The 20,531-nt window shown below is 46.8% G+C and overlaps 1 non-coding gene across 1 annotated transcript; it reads left to right on the top strand.

The window, feature by feature from the left end:
- The first annotated feature begins 7,875 nt into the window (after positions 1 to 7,875).
- On the top strand, positions 7,876 to 7,949 carry TRNAI-GAU (transfer RNA isoleucine (anticodon GAU)). The gene has a single exon. It is a non-coding gene; the product is annotated as a tRNA-Ile (tRNA).
- Positions 7,950 to 20,531: the final 12,582 nt, after the last annotated feature.

Here is a 20,531-nt window from a genome sequence, read left to right as displayed (position 1 = left end):
GTTTATAAAAGGGTTTTATAAAAGAGCAGTAATAGGTGTATAAAACATATTTAAGCAGAAGAAGAAAGGAACCTAAGAAATCATGACGTGAAGAGGGAATAGAAAGTATTATTAGACGCACCAAGGTTGAAAGATGTAAACAGAAAAACCGCAACGTAGTAGGAGATTTGCGAACTGCAAAGCAACGCAACGGGGTGCAAATAAAAATGAAGATGTCCACGAAAATTATGGATATCTAATTAAAAAACAAATTCTCGCTCATCTATATCTTCTCCCCTTCAAATTTGCCAATGCCGCGTACACAGCAGAAAGTGATGCTACAGTGAACACGACGAGACAGTCACAAAATGTCCGCGAAGTCATGCGGCTTGGATCTTACGTGGTTATAACGAAAAAGCGTTTATAACGAAGCCGCTTCCAGCCGCTACCCTGCTCCTCCACCGCACAGGAGTCCAGCTGCGCAAAACAAAACAACGCAGCGGGGTGGAAATAAAGATGAAAATGTCCGCGAAAGTTATGGGTATTTAATTAAATAGAGTTCTCGCTCATCCATTCTCCTCTCCCCTCTAAATTTACCAATGTCGCGTACACAGCAGAAAGTGATGTAACAATGAATACGGCGAGACAGTTATAAAATCTCCGCGAAGTCATGCGGCTTGGATCTTAAGTGGTTATAACGAAAAAGCGCTTATAACGAAGCCGCTTCCCGTCGCTACCCTTCTCCTCCACTGCACAGGAGTCCAGCTGCGTGCCTTACTCCACAGGCAGCAGCAACAGCATGTGTGATGCCACAGAAAAAAACAGAGAGAGAGAGAGCGAGAAAGAGTCGCACGCGGAACTCAGCACGATGCCGTTGCTCCTGTTATGGCATCCGCCTTCTCCGCGCACGTGGAAAAAAAAATAAATTCCGGGCGCAGCTAAGTCAACGCACGCAGAGACGGCGGTGAGGCGGAAGGGCTCCCCGCTTCCTAGTGGGCAGCGCGTCACGCGAAGCCAGCAGCCGGCGAAATCTCCAGAAAGGAAAACACGACGCCGGCGCCCAGAAGCTGCTGCCTCGCTCCTCTTCGGGTGGTCCTCGAACCGACCGAAACCGGCCCGTTTGTTCTTGGCCGGAGAAGTATGGTGCGCCGACAGACGTGCCCGCTGTGGCGGTGGTCTGGGAGACGACGACGACGGTCGTCTTCGTGAGAAATCGCGATGAGCGCATGTGTGCGCCTTGGACTCGTTGGGCGCGCGGGCAATCAGTCGCGTCTCGCTGAGCACGGACGGGTGAATGTATGCGCGGCAGCGACGAGAGGCGGCGCTGCGCTCGAAAGCGACGGAAAAACGCGGAGCAGAAGATAGAGGTCGCGAAGGAAACTCGCGGAACGAAATTCGCGGCCATTCACTTTCATTAGCCGGATTTTGCTTTTTGTTCCACTCAAGTCGAGCTGGTCGAGTGGGTCTGGAAGGAAGCCGCCAGCAAAAAGAGAGGCCGAGTAAACAGACACGCGTCATCCTGCTACTTTTGTTTCCCTAGGAGACAGGCACGGCTGCAAAAATGTTCTGCTTGCTAAGTCATTGTTTTTGCCTTTTTTTTTTGTACTGACTTCTTGCTGAGCACTTGCAGCACCGGCTTCCGGTATACGGTGTTTTCCTCGAGGACAATTCTGGGAACTGCGACTAAGTTGCCCAAGCGCGCACACACAGGTCGACGTGACTTATTTTTTTAGTTCTCCGTGTCCCCCCCCCCCCCCCATTCCTCTCCTCGTGCTCTGTAGGGTGTGAAAAGGGAGGTACGAAGGTGTACAAACGTTGTATCTGAGGCGGAGGTGGCCGTCTGAAACACCCAAGTATACTGCGATGTGAAAGCATTGATTGTTTACTTACTTGGCTATAGACCATTGCGAGACGTATAAAAATAAGCAGTTCGATCTGACTTGATGTAAGCAGCAATCACGAAACTAACTCTGCGAATCGATGGCTCTCCGGGGAAGAGTTCTGTGGACGTTTCAGCAGGACTTAATTTATAAGGAGGAGGGAGAAAGACCTCATCCTGTTGACCTGAGAGATGAGTGCCTCTAAAGGCAGCTGTAGGTTTTGTCTGAATCCACAAAAATTGTAAACTGCAGGGTTTAATTGTTTCGAAGCGACACATTGGCTGTCTGGGGCACCGTATTAGAGCGCTCTGGATTAATTTAGACCACGTGGAGTTCTTTAACATTCGCGAATAGAAGCATCATGAAATCATATCAGCGCTAATTTTGTCGTAGTGAAACTGCGAATAAATTTTCTGCAATAGAAAAAGCATTCACTGTTGGCTTCACTCGCTTCGTTCGTAATAAGGCTGAAAAAGGAAAAAAACATACCAGACGCAGGCTCAAAGGCCGTTATATAACGCATGCCACGTAGAAAGTTAAGACCTTGGAGGTTAGGAAGCGGCTGGCACCACTTATGACTGTCCACCAATGACAGATTAGAGGCCATGTCTGCGTGGTGAGCTGACGAAGAAGAATGAAGCGCCAGTAATATAAGGATCCAAATGTAAATCGCACACAGTGATCCCAGTCAAATTCAATTCCGTCACTGGCTGAGGGAACGCAATCCGTCCGCTATCGCTGGGGTTATCCACTTATCATGACAAGCGTGGAACCGAATAGGATGCGCCGTTTGACCCCTGTTTTGCACCTAAAAAATAATGAGCAAAAGCTCCACCTGTTCGCCTAAGCTGAACTCTAAGATAGTAAAATTTTACGATGTCAGTGAGCAGTAAAGAACCTCAGGTGGTCGAAATTTCCGGCGCCCTTCACTATGGCGTCTCTCATAGCCCGAGTCGCGTTGGGACGTTGAACATAAAGAGAAATTTATTGAGTACAAACCAAACAAATAATTCAGTACGGGAGCCTGCTCCGAACAAAAGATCATACAGTGAGACAAATTACCCGTTTGGGGTTAAACATAGTCCAATTCACAAAGTATCATAAAGGCACAGTGTGGTGCCTACACAAAAAGGGGGGGAGAACCTCCTCTCAACGAACACGTACAAGGTGGAGGCCGCGGCCTACAGACAGTTGCAGCGCAAAACAGCAAACACAGCTACAAAAAAAATCGAAGACACCCAAACCAAACATTTCCACTAATATCAACGTTCAAGACTAAACCAATTCTGAGCGCGAACAAAGGCGCAACACAACACACACACATGCTCTAAGCGCTGCCAGTAGTGAAGGAGATGGACCTGGCGCCACGGTCGAGAATTTAATATTAAGGCGAAAGCATTTAATGCCTCATCGTTGTCGGCAGAAGGTTGTTAGCAGAAGGTTGTCAGCAGGAGGTTGTCAGCACAGGTGTCACGCTTTTCGGTTGTTTGAGACAGATACTGCGTAGTTTCCTTTCCTCAAATACAATCTTCATTTTCTTCATTACGGCCCCTCTTTCTTCTTTCACTCCCACTTCCTCCCTTCCTGTACGGTGCGGTTCGGGTGTCCACCTTGGGAGTTATCTACCTGAACCTCCTCAGTTAGATAACTCCCAAGGTGAACACCCGAACCGCACCGTACAGAAAGGGAGGAAGTAGGGAGGAAAGAAGGAAGGGAGGAAGGGAGGGAGGTAGATAACTCCCAAGATAGAATGGACAGCAGGCTCTTCAGCATGTACAAAAGAAAGGAACAGCTAAATAACCAGCTGAAACGCCAAAGGTGGAACAAAAACCTGAGGGAAATAGCTAGACACAATGTAGAATTAGAAAGGTATGCTCGACAGTTGGAATCTCAGCGATGGGATAATAGATGCGAGGAAACGGAGAAAAGCATGGGAAAATCCAGTCCATGGCAGTTGCTCAAATTTCTTATAGACCCAAATAAATCTAAGACGGTTATAAAAACTGAGCAAATAAAAGCTAGGTATAAGTTTAATGGCACAGATGAGCAACTTATTGACACGCTCAAGTCACTGTATATTGCTCCCCATGGGGCCGCTCAATATGACGATTATAAGGGACAACGAAATGAGGAGTTGGATGCCCCCATATTAAAAGCCGAGGTCAGGATGGAACTGCTGAAGCTAAAACGAAGGTCAGCCCCGGGGCTCGACAGAGCAGATAACAGAATGTTGAGAAATCTGGATGAGGAATCAATAAATAGCCTCACTAGGTATTTCAACCAAGTGTGGAAAGCAGGCGCTGTCCCCGAAGAGTGGAAGAAGGCCAAGATCACGCTTATACACAAGCAGGGCAAACCTCCGAGCTTGGAGAACCTCAGGCCGATCTCACTAACATCATGTGTAGGGAAACTGCTTGAGAAGGTCATCCTGACCAGACTGTCTAAATACATGGAGGATAACGGCCTCTGGCCAGATGAAATGGTCGAATTTAGGCCTGGGCTCACCACCCAAGATACAATGCTCAGACTCTATGGAGATATAGTAGATCAGCTGGACCTCGGCAACCTGAAGGCGATCTTAGGTATAGATCTTAAGAAAGCCTTTGATAATGTCAGCCATGACGCCATCCTTGATGGGCTAAATGAGATAGCTGTAGGAAAAAACACCTACAACTACATCCGATCGTTCCTAAGGGACAGGACTGCTATCATTACCTTTCAGGGCATCACATCCGATGAGTTCCCCATGGGATGTAGAGGAACCCCACAGGGGGCTGTCCTCTCCCCATTTCTCTTTAATCTGGTAATGAGGGACCTTCCCCGCAAGCTTAGAGAGATAGAAGGCTTAAACATCAGCCTCTATGCAGATGATGTAAATGTCTGGCTAAACAAAGGAGGCGAATCAGAAATGAAAGAAAAGCTACAGAAGGCAGCGGATATCATTAACGAGCATGCGAAATCCGTGGGTCTCAGTTGCTCTCCGCAAAAGTCGGAGCTATTTGTAGCAATGAGCAAACGCAGTCAAAGGATACCGGCAATCGAGGTTACACTTGAAAATAGAACGATATCAATTGTCGAGGAAATAAGAATCCTAGGCATGTATATTAACAGAAAAGGGAAAAACAAAAGTACACTGGACAAGCTCAAAGCGCAAGCTGAACTTGTCGTCAGCGCCTTCAGAAAGGTATCTAGAAGGGGAGAAGGCCTCTCGGTGGTGGTGGTGAAGAGCATTTATTTAGTAATTTACAGAGAGGTGCTCGGGGAGAGGCCCCTAATGGGTCTCCCCCTTCCTCCTTGTTCATCTTAGTCGGAAGGGGTCGAACGTAGAGGGCGCTTCTCCACAGTTCTGGCACTCGAACCCGTTCCATGGTATGGTGATCATGTCTGATATGTAACCGGTCCAAGAGGCGGCGACCGTACGCGGTCTGGGCGAGACACGTGTATTGGTTAACGAGATGCGCCTCGCGGAGTTCTCGATAGGTGTTCACCACCCCCAACGCGAGGAGTCGCGCGTTGGAAGTGGATATCGGGAGGTCGAGGGCTCTCTTGAAAATTTTGCGGAGTACAACCTCCAAGTGATCTTCGTCATGTTTCCGTAAGCGGAGGTAAGGAGTCGAGTACAATACTCGACTAGTTACGAAGGCATGCGCGAGCCGCATCGCATCCTTACTTCGCAACCCTCCTCGCTTGTTGGAAACGCGGCGAACCATTCGGCCCACCTGGTCGCCGACTTTGCGGAGTTTGGCAAGAGTTGGGTCTGCCTTACGATGTTGATTAATGAAGAGACCGAGCATTCGTAGCTCCTTCGCTTCACGGATGGGGCCGCTTGCGAGAGAAAGCTGAACGGAGATTTTGCATTTCGGAGAAGATCGAATATGCACAAATTCAGACTTGGACGGGGAGCACTGGAGGCCGCAGTACGTGGCATAGTGGTCAACTATGCTCGCCGCTGCTTGCAGGCATTCCTCCATCTCTCCTATGTTTCCCGTAGTGGCCCAGATGGTGATGTCATCGGCGTACAGCGCTCTCGGAGTCCAGCAAAATAAGGCTCACGCAGGCCTTCATCGTTAGCAGGATATGCTACGCAACCCCATTCCTGAAAATAAACAAAACCGACGAAAAGGCATTAGACACAATCATCAGAAAATGTGTCAAACGAGCGTTAGGGCTGCCCATTTCCACGTCCAATGATATGCTGTAGAAAATGGGCCTGCATAACAATTGGAGAGAACTGGCTGAAGCGGATCTGGGAAGAGAAATAAGAGAGCATCTTATTATCGCTCCCATACCCAGAAACATGCATCCCATCCACGACAAAGGCAGAAGGAAAAGCAGGGTCGCACAGCTGGCTGCTAAGCTAGGCAAGATGCCACTGGGAACAGTGGCCTACACTGATGCCGCGGTAGGCACGCTAGGAGACACCGTCTCCGTAGCCGTCGGGGACACAGGCAGAACGTTAGGCGTTGTAAGACACCTTGAGTTAAAACCCCTTGTGGCGGAGGAGGTTGCAATAGCGATCGCTCTAACTCAGCCAGGTACCAAATACGTAGTAAGCGACTGCAAAGCCGCAATAAGAAATTACAGCAAGGGACGCATCCATGAAATGGCGGCTAAATATCTAAAAGACTTTATCCCAGCCCACAATATTCTAATCATCTGGACCCCAGCCCACTCGGGTCTGGTTGGAAACGAGGCCGCCCACAGGCTCGCCCGCTCCTCTTTACCCCGGGGAGCCGTGGACAGCTCATACAAATTCAGCACTAAAGAGGAAACCAGTACCTTTAATAGCATCACAGACAATCAGAAAAAGAGCAAAAGGATCTATCCTCCTCCGGATAGATCGCTTAGCTCGGCTGAGGCCTATGACTGGAGAAGACTCCAAGCTAGAAACTTCGCATCCCCGCTCTGGAGGAGCTGGACAGGAGGTGACACGAGGGAGGATGCGGAGGTGTGCGAGTTCTGCGGGCATACCGCTACACTCGAACACATATTATGGGGATGCCCCAGTGCCCCAGGATATGGCAGAATTAATAATGCAGAGGAATGGGAGACCATACTCAGAAGTGTCGACCTTAGCATACAACGATACGCTACCCGCCTGGCAGCAGAAGCTGCCCGACTATATCGTTGCTAGTCTTCCAGCTGCGACGCTGCCCCTCCCTGGACGCCTGCGTGCGGACCCGGAGGGGCACGGGTCTTCTTCTGGCGGAAATAAAGTTTCATCATCATCATCACCATCATCATCGGGTGTCTACCGAGATGACAGAGAATTACTGCGGCATTTCCTTTCCTCAAAAAGCGTTGTGTGCAAACAAGGCATCGCGCAGAACGGGTGGTGGCGTTCCGTGGTAGCGCTACAACACGCTGTCGCGTTCTCCTCCTTAAGGCGAAGAAGCGTCATTAATTAGCATTTAGTCATTGATCAGTAATTAGTGCTTAGTTATGTGTGGCGTCATCCAGTGGTGACGTCACCAGTGCCACAGAGGCAGTCAAAGTGGTGCGGAAAACGCTTTCGCCTCTACGCATTTTAGACAAAGTGGCCCCTGAATATTTTCCGCACATTCTTTTGAAATGTCCTTATGAAGGTTTCACAGAGCCGAAGAGAGCACTTACTTCGCCAGGAATGAGCCACTTCCGGATAAAAAAGGCATGCCATCTTGCCTGGCATGTTGTGTCCACGATGTGGCACAATACGAGGTCAGTGATGGAAGAAAGAAGAGAAACACAAACGGAAGGGCCCACTGTATAAGAAGTGAACTTCAACAAAGCTTCTTAATAAGGGAGTAATTACTCATTGGCATCCACCCGAGCGCAGCCATACGGCTACGAAGGAAAGCTATGCAGCTTTCTCAGAAACTGCGTAGTTAAAGAAAAATTCGTCCTGGTCCGTCAATGAGTAATTACTCCCTTATTACAAATCTACTCCACCTTGGGGGATTCCTCTAAACATTTGGTCAACACTGTTCGCACTTCGAGTTATTGATCAATTCGTTCTCGCCCTACCATAAGCTTGCCGTCCCGGTTAGCTCAGTTGGTAGAGCGACTGCTCCGATGAAGCGGTGGTCCCGGGTTCGAACCCCGGACCAGGACGAATTTTTCTTTAACTACGAAGTTTCTGAGAAAGCTGTATAGCTTTCCTTTGTAGCCGTATGGCTGCGCTCGGGTGGACGCCAATGGGTAATCACTCCCTTATTACAAATCTTCTCCACCTTGGGGAATTCTCCTAAACATTTGGTCAGCAAAGCTTCTTTTTGTCCGAGATAGTATATCGCGATCTTATAATAGTAAGAATAAACGCAGACCCAAGAAAGGCGCACAAACCGTTACGCTTAGCTACTCGTAAAAATTGGACGGGACACTTAAGCTCCGCCTTAAGGGTATGACACGAGAGCGTAATGGGTTAATTATGTGATTATGTACTTTACACTCATAATTATTTGATTATGTACTTTACACTCATAGACTCCTGGGAGTCCTCGTACCCCTCTTGGCCCAGTGGTGCAGCGGTTAAGCGATGCGCCACAACCCTGCGAAGGCAGGTGCTCCCAGCCGTGGGCCTTGTGGTGCCCAAGTTGCTCTTCTCGATCGACAAATCATTAATTTTAACTGCCACCTGCTGTGGTGGGCAGTTTGCCCACTATCCGGTGGGCAGGTTGTGATGACGCCACAAGGTCACGTGACCTATGTGGCCCACCTGCCTCCCAGCTTGCTCCCTGGTGACCACCTGCCAGATCCATGCTCGTAATTTTTCGCTCACAACGCCGGCAATGCCGACACCGGATTTTCTGGACAACGCGGCTTTTAACAATATCGCCACTTCTACACTATCGATATTCTACACTATCGATACTCTACACTATCGATATTCTACACTATCGATATTCTATACTATCAATATTCTACACTATCTTTTAACGTGTCCGCATATTTATGCGCTCATTTGGCTGCTTAGACGACAGCCCCTCGAGGAGCCGCTCGGATCTTGCAAGGACAGTCCAGATTTTCGGTACCATTCTGCAATCGCGCGAGAAGAGTAATTCCGTGCCGGTAGCAGCAGCAGCAGGGACGACGGATGGAGGCCGGACGCCGAGACGGACATTGAGTCCGAGGACACTGCGTCGCCACCGGGTAATGCGCGGAGGCGGCAGAGGACGCCCATTGTCTTCCGTCGCCCACAAATGGCGTAATGGGGGACGCGGAGGCGCCTTCCTGTGGTGGGCAGCGAGCGTGCAGATGTATGCAAGGCCTGAATAACATGCAGGGGTACCGAATACTAGAACGCGAACGCGCTTTAAGAATCGTGGGGGTAGTGATGCGGCTAGTTTGAAGAAGCAAACTTCATTCCTTTTTTATAGTTTTCTATTCATGAGCAGCTGTGTTTCTGCTGGTGTATTTCTGTTATTGATGTATCAGATGCGTTCCACTGTATGCCTTGTAGGGGGCATGGACCTCGTCAAGCCCATTTAGGGCTTTTTGTCCGTGCCCCTAAGCATTGTAGGATGTTTAAATAAACTGATTTGATTTGATTTGATTACATAGGAAAGGCTAGTTTAACATTCTTGGACAAAAATTTTTGAATATTAGAACTGTGTATGATACTGTTATTGAAATATTGAAGGTAATGGTCGATGTGTAGAAAAATCTTTCTTTTAGGGTGTTTCCATCACTCGCATCGAACAGTTAAGACTACCGCAGAAAACCAATTGGGAGCGCTACTGACGATCGCAAAAAGGTTAATAGACAAAAAAAAAATGCAAGTTTCTCGACGGGAGATCTGCGGATATCTTGATTGTTAGAGTGAAACCCTACAGTATATCAAGAAATTGCATTCGGAATTTCTTTTCCATTCAAAAATAATTGTTTCCGGCATTGTTGGGCATGCGTTGTGGGGAGTAATCGAAGCATTAATAATACGAGGGGAGAAAGGCGTACGAAGAAAAAAAAGGACAATGAAGCAGATATAGTGAACTGGTCGAGGTAGACCTTCGGGAGAAGAGCTTACTCGTGGTTGCAGGTGAGAACAGGAAGAATTGGAAGACAATACTTAGAAAAATTGCTGGGGCTTAGCTTTGGTTAAGCCTAGGTAATTGTGAAAGCAATATGGTGTAACTTGTAACATCTTCGATATCAATAGCCTCCATCAGGTTAAACGGTAACACAACACAAGAATCTTGACTCGCGTCCGAAGTCTTCCATAGCTATACCGAAGAACCGGCGAGCAGGCGCTACTTTTCTCTACACCCGATAGCGCCTGGTTGTCTGTGGATGACGTCATACAACACGCTGCAACACACATCCATCACCGCAGCAAGGCCTGCAAACTATTGCAATATTGCAACTTGTGTGACGTCAATCGCTTGCCGCCGTTCGCAGGTGGTCGACCGGCGGCGAAGTTCTAGCTGCGGCGCGCTGAAGAGCCGACTTGGTGCCCCATCTCTCGCTCTGGGGTGACGTCAGTAATCACATGACCGACCCCCAACTGTCGTTCGGCCGCGAAGTCTAGCTGCGGCGCGCTGAAGAGCATGACGTCAGTAGTCACATGACCGACCACCGACCGTGAAGGGTAGGCTGCGGTACCGCGAAGAGGCGACACCTGGCGTAGTATTGCTTTCGCAATAAAAACGACCTTACAATAGGCAAGTGGGATAAGTTGTAGGAGGAAGAGGAAAAAGCGTAACAGAAAAAAAAAGATGAAGAAAATGATTATAAACGGAGGGTGTATGCCTGATATAGTGTTTAGTCCTGGTGCAGTTACAACGGTTGTCTGATATGGGTGATTAAGAAGAAAGTGGTCTCAAGCGGTGTTTTCCTCAAGCAGCATACAAGTTAGCGGAGGCTAAGGCATATAGTTGGCGCTTGTAAGAAAGCACACACAGAGACTGCTCAAGGCATTTGTACAAAACCACAATAGAAACCAGAAGAAGTATTTCAGTGCTTGCTTGAGGTCCTGACACGGAGAGTACAGCAGTAGGTTTACAAATTAAATTAATACAAAGAAACCTGAAATGATAGTCAACAATCTGGCAGTGGCGATCAGCAGCTTACGAAAGGTAGTCAAGTACTGGTTATGGCCGTTTCAGATCATGGGAAAGAAATTGCTTAAAGAATAAGAATGGTTCCTAGTGAATTTGGCAGCCACTCTTACGCTACGAGCGGCAACTTTTATGCGGTCAGTCATGCGGGCAGGTCTTGGGAGAATAGCGTTCAGAAGTGAATAGACAAGGACGTAAAGAAGCGAGGACATCAAAGTTTCTAACTTTGGATTTTTGCGTAATGTAAAAGGTGTATGGGTACACGGCCGCTGTTTTACATTTGTCGCGCAGAAGTCACCCCTGCCGGAGTGCATTGGATGAGTCATTTCTGTCCGTGACCGACATGCGTGCAAGCCTGGCGTGCGCGTGTCAGCCATCAGAAAAGACAGTGAGGGGGTCGCTTAAGAAGGCGTTTTTAAAGCGCAGGGAGGGGGGGGGGGGGGGTTAAGTGCCTGAGGTATTGTTTCTTGCAACTCGATAACATTCGCATTCAGGTCACGTCGTCCACTGAAGAATTGGAAAGCGAAGTTGCAAACCGCTAAATTCAGTGGAACGCTAGAGGTGTGAGACGGGCAACCACTCGTCTCAACGAAAAAGCAATAAAAATACCGAGAACGCCGTTTTACTGAGGTCACAAGTCGTTTGCGAAATGCATTGGGTGTGAGGGTCATTCAGGATGACACACGTGGCTTAAAGATGTGTGAGTAGTCAATGCCGAAGCGCAAACAACTGCGAATCATGTGGTGACAGTAGAGAATTTGATATGATATGATATGATATGATATGATATGATATGATATGATATGATATGATATAATATGATATGATATGATATAATATGATATGATTGATATAATATGAAGAGTCTTCCAGTAAAAGACAATCTCTTGTTTTCTTCCAACATTTGGTGTCATCTTGGAATGTCAGTACACAGCCGTCCATTGCAGAGGATGAAGATCATTGCATCTGCAATATAAATTTCTAGATCTTAAAAAATAATAAAGCAAAGCAGTTAAATTCTTGAATGCGCGGTCCTGATTCTGGGGGATGCATATATATAGTCAGTTATGTGTAACTGGAACTCGATGGGGCTCAAAAATGTTTTCAATCAGAAATTTGACGAATTCGAATTAACGGTGCCCTTTTAATATACCACGTAGCGGGGCAACAGCGTCAACTGGGAAAAAAATTACAGGGACGCCTAATTACATATATGTATTGGCATTTCGATAGTACTCACAGCTGTTGATGCCTTTGGACGGGACTGGTGGGGCTTGTGGGACTTACACCATCTGCGACCTGAAAATTATGTGACACCATTTTTTAGTGAGAAAATACTACTTCATCATGTCGAACCGGCTCATCGGCTTGTGTGATGCTTGTCCTTGAGGGTGGCTTCAGACAAACTATAAATAAATAAAATAAACACTGCCACGAGTGGTATTCAAACCCGCGGCGGCGCCAACAGTCCAGCTTCGCTGGCCACTGCACGAGAGCTCAAGGCTATCGTCGCATTTATTCCACATGGTTGCGTAAAGAAAGGATATATATATATATATATATATATATATATGCGTGTGTATGCACACAGAAAAATACAGAGCACCTGGGTAGGCGCTACGTGGCACAGACATGATAGCAAATATCACAGAAGTAAAAGGCCGGCAAGGATATACAGCGCTTCAGGAGAGGAAACCAATCCGGTAAAAAGTCCAATTGTTCACCCCTGTCCTTCTGCGGGCCTTCATGGTGGGGTTCGATACGGGAGCCCTTCCTCAGACTTTTAAAGAAAGCTACACAGTGCTAATTCCGAAAACTACTGATGAAGGAAAACTGCGCTCCGTAGAAGGCCATCGTCGCAGCCGATGTCGCCTTGCGTTAAACTGCAACACACTCAAGCGTACATTGTGCATTACGCAGCATCTTCTTCAACAACTAATACTGCTATCAAACTAATACACGTACTTTGAGCTACGTGGCGGTAGTGACAGAGAGATGTGCGCTGCATGTGTTGGTGTGGACAACGCTGTGACATAAGCATGGCACTAGAGTAATACACGTTGTCGTTGACAGCATTGCTGCTGAAACGCGTCAGTGGAGCATAAGCCACCGGCCTTCACTGGGTAAATTGGCACCGACGATGAAAAAGTTGAATACGCGCATAACTGGCTCCCTGGGTCAGTGGACACCTCAATCGCGCTTTCAAGTACGTGGCGATGGTGTTGACCTGTAAAAAACTGCTGTCGCACAATATTTCATGCTTAGCAATGCTAAACCGCCAGCCATTTTTTTTACCGATGAAGCTTCTAATGCTATTGTATTAAAAGCGGCAGTTCAACTTATCCGGATTCGAATAAAATAGAGTCCACTGTACAAACTTATTACCCTGAGATTCTGTCAGCAGTAAACAGCGCCTCAAGTAAGGAGACGAATAAAGAGATGAGCAAAATTATGAAGCAGGGATTTTGTACCCGAGGTGTCAATCAAATTTCGGAATAGGAGAAACGCAAATCGCGTACATATAATAAAATCAATAATATTTCATGCAGAATTGGGAAGACTGTCGTGAAGTTTTACTGTGCTGAATAAAAAAAGCAGCCCCAACTGATGTTCTCAATTATTCATAGTGACAATAGTTTCAAGAATCCGTTTCCTGATAAAGAAATTCTGCCTCATGTCAAACAACCCGATATTGGGCTGGACCAACTTTAATTTGTTTTTTTTTAAAGCATGGTATATGGTGTTACTGAGGTAAACATTCTCGTGGCTTGTTTTTGGCGAGAAAAAATTTTTCATGTCATGGGTGTTGTCTTGATATCGCAGATAATAGCAAAATACAGACAATGAAGAATTCTCAAAGAAAATTTTTCAAGCATGGCTATTTTTTTTTTTTCACGTGAATGAAAGATGGTGTGGTTTTATATATAATTGTGTTTTTATAATAATTTAGTTTGGTGCGATAGCACTCATAGTGCCCGTTCCCAGGATTTAGCCGTTTCGTGTTCGCTTGGCTGTTCGTATGCTTGTTTGTGTGTTTGTCTGAGGTGTACTTTCTGCAGGCTGCGCAACTCCCCGTCAGGTTGTGGGCAACGTGTCTCACAACATGTTGTGGGACATACGTGTGAACGGAGCTAGCAGCCACCAAAACCAAGGAGCGCAAGGCAGTGTTTCTACATTGTTTGAACTTGGGGTGTTGATCAATAAGAGATTAATGGTGTAATTATTTTATCCCTTAAAGATAACTGATTAGAAAGCAGAAGAAAAACTACCTCATGCAGCCAATGGGATAATAACCCACAATGCGGGTTCGCTCACAAGTCTCCATCGCAAAAAGTTTCCTAAAAGCCAAAAGAAAGACCGCGACAGATGGAAACTCAGCTGCCGAAAAAAAGAAGGACACTCTTACTACTCCTGCGTTGTGAAACGGAGGAATTGAAACAGGAAACATGTTGATGCGAAACGAAACAAGCGAAAAATAAGACCGATCTGACAAGAAGCAGGAAGCTCTCTCCGTTACTATCTCACACGACCGGAATGGCAGACACATCTCGAGGATCAGAGAGCAAGCAAGCTAGCAAGACCTGCTTGCTCGCGGGGCCAAACGACGCAAATAGGCCCTCATCCTCTCTCCCCCACTCGTGAAGTAGCCTTGAACTTCATTTCGTCGGCGAGTGCATGGCATTGCATTCCTTCACTCTTTCCTCTAGCCCGAAAGCACTTCGACCAGCGAGCACAACGGACCATCGCGTCTCGCACCTTACGCGAGGCGGCGCTCCTTTCTTTCTCCACTTGCTTGTGTGCACGACCATCCTTTCACCGCCCCCCCCCCCCCCCCCCCCTAACTCCACCACCGTAGACAGCTCTCCAGTAGTGTATATGCCTCGTAGTTTCGCCGCCGACAGAGTGAAGCAAGGGTTAGCAGACTCTCCGCAAGCGCGCACCGCCGACAGGCGAGATAGATCACTCCACGCCTGCTCGGCCACTTCTTGCTTTTGCGTGCGTGTTTGTTTGTGAGCATCGGAGTCCCTTTCTGAGGTTCGGTCGAGGAGAGGAGACCGGGTGTTGAAAACTTCCGGGGTAAGCTTTGTGCACGGAGAAGCGCGAAGCGAAATACTTCCTGCTGCAGCTGTCGTCGTCTGCTGCTGTTGCTTCCCTGGCGTCGTCTGCTGTTACGGCGCCGTCTACCATAACGGTTTCGTCTGCTCTGCCATACCGGCTTCGCCTGCTGTGCCGTCTGCTAGAGGGCTCGTTTAAATGCACCGCCGATCGCCGTTGTCTGCTTCCTCATTAGGCCTTGGTGCGTGCCCAAGTCTCTGCGTTCGGTCGAGCCGTTTGTCAGGCCAAATGCCTTTAGACTAAAGCAGACATGCCTAAACAAAAGCGCCGTGGTTTCTGGGCTGCTTATAAGCGGCAGAATGGAAAACCGGCTAAATAATTAGCCCAGCGCCCCAAGCGAGTCTCACTTCGACTGAAGAGTATTAACTCAGCTGTCTTACAGGAGCGAAGAACTGTCTTGCCGAGTAGTTCCCCGTCTTCCTTTGTGGCTAAGCTGTGGAAAGGAGTTTTAGTATCCGCATTTAATTACTTTTTAACGAAAGTTTCCGTGTTCGTAGAGGAGTAAGCGAACAGCTGTTCCTAGGTCATGAGTTTAAAAGTTACGCTTAATCACCGCCGTAAGGCTATGAGACCTTCGCTTTGTTGGATTAACGCCCATATGTGCGGAATTGGCCATTCTTGATTTTAACAGATTCATGGGAGTCCTCATGCCATTCACGACGCAGTGGTGCAGTGGTTCAGCGATGGCCCTGCGATGGCAGGTGCTGCTATCGGTGGCGCTTGTGCGAACTAGGTTGCTCTTCCCGGGAAACTTCTCGCGACCAATCATTAATGGCCAGTTCCATGGCGGTCTAGGTTGTGATGACGCCACAAGATCACGTGACCTAGGTTGGTTCTCTGCGGATTTTTCGCTCACGGCGCCGACGACGACATCGGATTTTCTGCACAACGGGAGACTTGACGCTGTCGCGTTGAAATTAACAGCCCCTGGCCTTCGTGCAGATAAAGCCTAGAACATGCGAAAAGATTTACCAGCGCCCCACCTACCAACCCGTCGACTGGGGCCAGGACATGTGACCGAAGACACGTGCAGGCAGATGCGTGCTGCTGAATAAGTGGGCAAAAGCGGGTCATTAGAGAGTAGGCTGAGAAGATTTCTGCTGATGGCATTATCTTTTTTACTTTTATGGGTTCAAGAAGATGCTACCCAGGTAGCACCGAACATTAGAATAGTGTTATAAAAATGTTATGTAAGTTGGAGTAATGTTAGATGTTGCATTGTAAATTTACATTAACATTGAAAATTAACATATAACGTCAGAAGTTATATAGGAAACGTTACTTTCGTGTTCTAAACAAACGGTGTTTTAATATAACCTTCTAAATTTTATTATATTGTTAGAGTCGCAACTATAAAACAACACTGCAAATATATTTCGAGCACGGATTTCCAGACCTTTTCTCACTGTTCTTAGAGTAAAGATGTTTTTCAACTAACAGTACCTTGTAACCACATCTCTTGGATAGTACTCGCCAGAGATTACATGAAGAGCCCTATTATTTTGTCACAAAACTTTAGTTATTACCCACGCCCCACTATCACTCATGGGACATCCCGCAGTAGCGAGTATATAAGCTCGACGGCATGATATCCGTTTGGAGGTGAGCGAATACGAGTTGCATGTTGTGCTGTAGTGCAGTGGAGAAGGTGTCGCTCTTGTTGTTCGTTCTTGCAAAGTGTTGTAAGTTGTGTGCCGTCACCACTGGCAGGCCTGCATGCTTGTGCGGGGCTGCTTCACCATTTTCGAGAATGTTGCATTTATGTTGTTTACATGTTTCATGAATGTTCGTGAAAGATTATTCGAACACTTATATGTAACATTACAAAAACATTAGAAAAAAGGACATTAGGTACACTGAAATAACATTTGAGCATAACAAAAATGTAACATTATCGCAATGTTTCGGTGCTACCTGGGTAGTTATTGAGCGAAGATCTCAGTTTTTTCTTTCTTCATTCTCAAATAAGGCTCCGAGGGGGGAAAAAATATCCCTAGCGCATCCCTAAGATATGCGATTTGGGTTGTGTGATTTGGGTGGTGGACCTCTGGGAACTGCAGAAATTATACCGGGGATGTCCCAAGCATAACCATGTGGGCGCTGCGTGTGTGGCCCAAAAAGTGAGTAAATGAGTGAAAAGCATTTATTCATCGGCCAAAAGGGGGATTCAGTTGCACCAGATGGCACATGATGGCTGTCGGCGACCTCTTCGGCTCGCTCGGTAGCCTTCACTTGCGTGGTCGGTTCCGAGGTGAGCAGCACATCTTCTCATGCTATGAGTGAGGGATAAGCCACAATATTTGAAGGAGGAGGCTCCTTCTGGTAGTGATCCTTCAGGTGGTGACCCAAAGAGATCCCTTCCAAGCCCACGCGGGAGTTCACAGGGACTTGTAACGGACATATCGCGTGTTGTGACTTTAGTACTTAATGTTATCATGCGGATCCCAAAATGATCTATACTCCGTTTCATACATCAGGTGCAACGCTGTCAAAGCTAGCGCTCTTGTTTGCGCTGCCTACATCCGCTACTAAAAAGTAGTGCATTCCTAGTGACGAGCGACAAACAGTAAATGTTTTGCCTGCAGGCTTATTAGATGACACATTCGCCCTGAGCTTGAATAAATGCGCTCTTACTGCTGAAGGCACGCTGTCGCTTTATCGTGCCTTAGACCACTTGGCCACATAACAAGCGCGTAGTAACACGCCTCCCTTTATTTTGTCAACGGAGTACTTCACTAAGTCAGAGCGTTGCACATGTACGAAACAAAGTATACAGCCCTGATACTGAGACCACATGGCAGCTCGACTTACTGCTGGCAATAGACATTCCACTGAATTCCACTATGTACAGCATCTGTCGTACTTAAAGGCAATACGAGAAATGATTGAACCTGCTAAAAGTAAGTTTAGTTCTAGCGCTATCTCGCTCCTCGCGCATGCGCAGTTGGAGCTCTCCGGGGCTCCGCGAAATCGCTCACACCTAGCGTAGTGTCGCTTCTGCAACAATAGTCTCTCTTGAGTGTTGGAAAGTATATAAGCCCATTGGTTCTCGATTTCTCTTGACACACATAGCGTACATGAATATAAAATACATTAAATCTAAACCATTATACTGAAAACAATATTTTCACCAGGTCACAACGCCCAGTTGTAACTAACCAGTTAACTGACAATTACATTAAGGCAGCAGAGCTTTCCCTGCGCAATGATGAAGCGACATTGAGAGCAGTTCCACCGTGATAATTCCGTCTAATTACTTTTCTTAATAAAACTTGATTTCCTGGCTCTTCCTCGCTATATTACTGTCTGTCTGGCAGCGAAAGACGCTTTTATGAGCGAGGAAGGTTAGGTTTAAAAAATTCACTGACTATCTCATCGTCGAGAATAGATGTACAGTACGGTCCACTGTTAAATGGAACATGCGATCGCTTGGTCTCCGCGCTTCGCGGAGCGCTACCGCCGAGAACTTGTGGGAAGTGTCGGCACAAGACGCATGCGCAGTAAGCATGACGGCTGGTCATTCCGCGCATGCGCATGATGCCGCATATTCTCGCCGCATCTAGGCGGCGGGGCTTCGTGAAGCGCGGAGTGCACGCGATCGCATGTTCCCTCTAACATTGGACCGTACTGTACGTAAGCTTAGAGGAAAAAAATACTGAGGAGGGAGCGCAATGCCAAGCGGCCAGCCTTCGTAAGCAAAGTGCTCGTGAAGCCAATCCCTCCCCCGTTTTCCGCTCTCCCAGTCAGTCCTTTATGTTTTGGTGCAAGTATGTTTTAGTCTGCGCGGCCCGTTTTGCGGTCGTCTACAGCAAGGAGGTTCATCTACAGCATAGAGTTTCTTACTATTACCTAGAGGGAAAGCTGGCGGCGCTGCACTTCAGCCACCATGGACGCCCAAAGCATCATGGGGCGGTGAGCTACTTGTTGCGGCACAGTCGTAATTTTTTGGGAACTTGGAGTGGCACTACTAAGATGTTTCATTCCGAAAACTCTGTTCGTGTGTGCGCAGACGACTTTCGCGCGAACGCAGTGGGCAAAACCCATAGTAGTGAAACCGCGACGACACACGACGCCAATAAAAGGTTTCACTTTTCCGAAATGCAATTAAAAAACCTCTTATAGTATTTAAGCAACATCTTTTTTGAAAACATATTTACTTTTAAAAGTGCGCCTGTTAATTACGAAATATTAGTTTCTATAGTGTTCACTACTTGGCCAATAGGAGAGCGAGTCGTCTCTTATTTTGGGCAAACTTTGCACTTAAATGCTTTTCTGCTCGTTTGTTGCAATCATTAGACAAGATATTGAATGTTAGGACGTTTCTAGTTATCAAACAGCTTTATTTTTCTATTATTTTTTGGCCAAAAGTTGCAGTTCCGCAACAAGTAGCTCACCGCCCCATGATGCTTTGAGCGCCCATGGTGGCTGAAGTGGTCTCGAGGGGTCGCCATGCAAACTCCCATATATGGGCTGCCAGCTTTCCCTCTAGGTAATAGTAAGAAACTCTATGATGTACAGTCAGTTTGCAGCGCTGGTCTGCGTATGCGCGCGTGCAGTGGAGCTAGATATTCATTATGAAAAATCTAGATATCGGTGCAGGCTACCATGTGGCGTGGTCACGGGGGGACCGACTCTTTCCTTCTTACTTTTTATGACTAGGCTTCAAGACTATCGCCAGGCGCTACCTCCTCAGGTTTTTGTTTTTTTTTTCCCTCCATGGATGTAAAGCACTGCAAGAAAGGCGTACCGTTTATATTTTCGACATTTTTTCGAAGAAAGCAATATTTGAATTATAAAGCAGTGTTTTTCTTATATGGATATTACTTTTTTGTTTTAGTAGCTATTGTATAATATCTTATTTCGCTTTTCTTTGTATATAATTAATGCAGAACTGCTGTACATGAATTTGGTATATCATTCCGAGTTGTCTCGCTATTATGACTTTTTCATTTCCTGTTTGGGCCTCAATTCTAACCGAGAAATCTAAGGACCCAGATGATTTGCATGTATCTTTTTTAATAGTTGCGTAAATAAAACTGATTTGATTTCAAAACTTATTTGAATGCGAAAGGATTAGATTGCGCATCGACACGAGAACCCGGCTTAATTTAAAAAGGGGACACGTTACAAAACTTCTGATTGGTCGCAACCATGTGACGTTATCAAAGGCGGGAAAACACTAAACGTTAACCAATAACAGTCAGTATTAGTAATTACAACTGCATCAACTACAAAGGAACATAATAGAATTGGAACAGAATTTAAATAGAACTAGAATAAAATTGTAATAGAATTGCGATGCTTTCGCTTTACTTGCATGTAAGTTCCTTAAGTGCTTCCTGTAATTTATCACGCAGCCTTTCTTTATGGTGAAATTTCGCTCCCTTTCCCCTTTTGTCTCCTCTAGGCGCATTCGCAAAAGAAAGGGCCTTCTCTCATGCAGAAAGGAAGTTCCGAGTCGGTATTGCGCTCTTAGCTCTGGTCCCAGCACCGCGCTTTTAAAGAGAAACTACATAGGTGATAG

Source organism: Amblyomma mixtum, chromosome 7 (genome assembly GCF_055824585.1).
Source record: "Amblyomma mixtum isolate Tamu chromosome 7, ASM5582458v1, whole genome shotgun sequence".
Lineage (NCBI taxonomy): Eukaryota > Metazoa > Arthropoda > Arachnida > Ixodida > Ixodidae > Amblyomma > Amblyomma mixtum.
The sequence above is the reverse complement of the archived record's forward strand: the minus strand, read 5'-3'. Positions and strand labels throughout refer to the sequence as shown.